Below are 4,164 nucleotides of genomic sequence, written 5' to 3' on the forward strand. Positions count from 1 at the left end.
ATTCTAGAAACTCGATAGATTATGTCTTTGTCTTGTGTCATCATTTGTTACATTGATATCAATTCAGGGCTTTGTTCACAGGTTATAAAAGACCTGTAAAGGAGAACGCATATATAACAGCAGTCACTACTGCAGGAAAGGCCATCCAGAGACTGCCTCACCTGGGGATCCAGTCCATATACAGACACCAAACCTAGAGAATATTGTAGATGCCTAAAAGTGCCTGTTGATGGGAGCCTGATACAGCTGTCTCCTGAGAGACTTTGCCAGAGCCTGACAAATACAGAGATGAATGCTCATAGCCAACCATTGAACTGAGAACCAGGTCCCCAATGGAGAAGTTAGAGAAAGGACTGAAGGAACTGAAGGGGTTGGCAACCCCTTAGGAAGAACAACTCTTCCAGTGCTCACGCACTTCCTCTTGAATGATTCACACTGTACTGTTTGTGCTACAGGATTTTAGTAGGTGTTTACATGGAAAGACACAGTAGTTTATTATCTTTTTTCTTTTTCTTTCTTTCTTTTTTTTTTTATTAACTTGAGTATTTCTTATATACATTTCGAGTGTTATTCCCTTTCCCGGTTTCCGGGCAAACATCCCTCTCCCCCCTCCCCTTCCTTATGGGTGTTCCCCTCCCCACCCTCCCCCCATTGCCGCCCTCCCCACAACAGTCTAGTTCACTGGGGGTTCAGTCTTAGCAGGACCCAGGGCTTCCCCTTCCACTGGTGATCTTACTAGGATATTCATTGCTACCTATGAGGTCAGAGTCCAGGGTCAGTCCATGTATAGTCTTTAGGTAGTGGCTTAGTCCCTGGAAGCTCTGGTTGCTTGGTATTGTTGTACATATGGGGTCTCGAGCCCCTTCAAGCTCTTCAGTTCTTCTCTGATTCCCTCAACAGGGGGGTCCTATTCTCAGTTCAGTGGTTTGCTGCTGGCATTCGCCTCTGTATTTGCTGTATTCTGGCTGTGTCTCTCAGGAGGCGATCTATCCAGCTCCTGTCGGCCTACACTGCTTCATCCATCTTGTCTAATTGGGTGGCTGTATATATATGGGCCACATGTGGGGCAGGCTCTGAATGGGTGTTCCTTCAGTCTCTATTTTAATCTTTGCCTCTCTATTCCCTGCCAAGGGTATTCTTGTTCCACTTTTAAAGAAGGAGTGAAGCATTCACATTTTGATCATCCATCTTGAGTTTCATTTGTTCTAGGCATCTAGGGTAATTCAAGCATTTGGGCTAATAGCCACTTATCAATGAGTGCATACCATGTGTGTTTTTCTGTGATTGGGTTAGCTCAATCAGGATGATATTTTCAGTTCAACCATTTGCCTATGAATTTCATAAAGTCATTGTTTTTGATAGCTGAGTAATATTCCATTGTGTAGATGTACCACATTTTCTGTATCCATTCCTCTGTTGAAGGGCATCTGGGTTCTTTCAGCTTCTGGCTATTATAAATAAGGCTGCGATGAACATAGTGGAGCACGTGTCTTTTTATATGTTGGGGCATCTTTTGGGTATATGCCCAAAGAGAGGTATAGCTGGATCCTCAGGCAGTTCAATGTCAATTTTCTAGAGGAACCTCAGACTGATTTCCAGAATGGTTGCTATCAGTCTGCAACCCCACCAACAAGGAGGAGTGTCCTCTTTCTCACATCCTCTCAGCATCTGCTGTCACCTGAGTTTTGATCTTAGCCATTCTCACTGGTGTGAGGTGAAATCTCCAAGCGTTGTTTTGATTTGCATTTCCCTGATGACTAAAGATGTTGAACATTTCTTTAGGTGTTTCTCAGCCATTTGGCATTCCTCAGCTGTGAATTCTTTGTTTAGCTCTGAACCCCATTTTTAATAGGGTTATTTGTCTCCCTGGAGTCTAACTTCTTGAGTTCTTTGTATATTTTGGATATAAGGCCTCTATCTGTTGTAGGATTGGTAAAGATCTTTTCCCAATCTGTTGGTTGCCATTTTGTCCTAACCACAGTGTCCTTTGCCTTACAGAAACTTTGCAGTTTTATGAGATCCCATTTGTCGATTCTTGATCTTAGAGCATAAGCCATTGGTGTTTTGTTCAGGAAATTTTTTCCAGTGCCCATGTGTTCCAGATGCTTCCCAATTTTTTTTTCTATTAGTTTGAGTGTATCTGGTTTTGATGTGAGGTCCTTGATCCACTTGGACTTAAGCTTTGTACAGGGGTGATAAGCATGGATCGATCTGCATTCTTCTACATACTGACCTCCAGTTGAACCAGCACCATTTGCTGAAAATGCTATCTTTTTTTTTCCATTGGATGGTTTTGGCTCCTTTGTCAAAAATCAAGTGACCATAGGTGTGTGGGTTCATTTCTGGGTCTTCAATTCTGTTCCATTGGTCTATCTGTCTGTCTCTGTACCAATACCATGCAGTTTATCACTACTGCTCTGTAATACTGCTTGAGTTCAGGGATAGTGATTCCCCCTGAAGTCCTTTTATTGTTCTTCACGTCTTTCTTGAAGTCCTCCAGCATCATGATCAAATATGATTTTGAAACTAGATCTTGCTTTTCTGTTGTGTTTGGATATTCCATGTTTGTTTGGTGGGAGGTGGGCTCCGATGATGCCATGTAGTCTTGGTTTCTGTTGCTTGGGTTCCTCGCTTGCCTCTAGCCATCAGATTATCTCTAGTGTTACTTTTTCTGCTATTTCTGACAGTGGCTAGACTGTCCTATAAGCCTGTGTGTCAGGAGTGCTGTGAACCTGTTTTCCTGTTTTCTTTCAGCCAGTTATGAGGACAGAGTGCTCTGCTTTCGGGCATGTAGTTTTTCCTCTCTACAGGTCTTCAGCTGTTCCTGTGGGCCTGTGTCTTGAGTTCACCAGGCAGGTCACTTGCAGCAGAAAAGTTGGTCTTACCTGTGGTCCCGAGGCTCAAGTGCGCTCGAGGGGTGCTGCCCATGAGCTCTCTGTGGCGGCAGCAACCAGGAAGATCTGCGCCGCCGTTTCCGGGAGCTTCAGTGCACCAGGGTTCCAGATGGCGTTTGGTGTTTTCCTCTGGCGTCAGAGATGTGTGCAGAGTGCAGTCTCTTCTGGTTTCCCAGGCGTGTCTGACTCGCTGAAGGTTTAGCTCTCCCTCCCACGGTATTTGGGTGCAGAGAACTGTTTATCCGGTAGATCCCTTCATGTTCAGGTGGTGTCTCAGGCGCAGGGGTCCTGCTGCTCTTGGGCCCTCCTCCACGGGAACCCAGAGGCCGTGTACAGTTTCCTCTTGGGCCAGGGATGTGGGCAGGGGTGGGCAGTGTTGGTGGTCTCTTCCGCTCTGCAGCCTCAGGAGTGTCCACCTGACCAGGCAGTGATGTCTCTCTCCCACGGGGTCTGGGAGCAGAGAGCTGCTGTGGGCCGGGATCCGCGGGTTTGGGACTCCTGGTAAACACAGGAAGTGCCGGGTCCTAGAGGAATTCTGCCTCTGTGTGTCCCGAGTTCACCAGGCAGGTCTCTTGCAGCAGAAAAGTTGGTCTTACCTGTGGTCCCGAGGCTCGAGTTCGCTCTCGGGGTGCTGCCCACGAGCTCTCCTCGGTGGCAGCCATCTTTTTTCTTGATACCCGTAAAAATCCTACTTATTGGGAGTTGAATGGTTTGGAGAGAGGCAATTATTTAATTCTTGATCTATTAAGAATCTTTTTGAAAGTTCTTTTTGTGCCTCTGACCAAAGGGTTATCTTATATATCCTACATTTGGAGACTCTTGTAGGGAGCAAGAGATACTGGCCAACATTTGTTCAAGACTTAGCCAGCTAAAGATACATGATTTTTCTCTCAACTATTTGTACTATATTAATTGCAACTCCATTGCCTTTTGTTTCTGTCCATTGTTACTCAAATTAATGTAAAACTGGGTTGCAGAAACTACAGGTCTTTTATGTAGCTCTCAAAATTCTAAGTGCTCCCAAGAAATAAAAACGACTGAAAAAATTTTAAGTTTTGGCAGAGAATATAACATTTTCTGGACAGAAATGTTGAGAGACATTCCACTAAGATGGTAATCTTTTAAAAGTCTTATTTCCTTCATAGTCATGGTTGCCATTCATTTAAAAATCAATATAAACAAAAAGAAACCCTAACGCAACAGCAGTAAGATATCATGTTGTGGTTGTGTCTGTAAGTGTTCATAACCTTGTGCTCTTCTTTTAAGTGAG

Source organism: Rattus rattus, chromosome 1 (assembly GCF_011064425.1).
Source record: "Rattus rattus isolate New Zealand chromosome 1, Rrattus_CSIRO_v1, whole genome shotgun sequence".
Classification (NCBI taxonomy): Eukaryota; Metazoa; Chordata; class Mammalia; order Rodentia; family Muridae; genus Rattus; species Rattus rattus.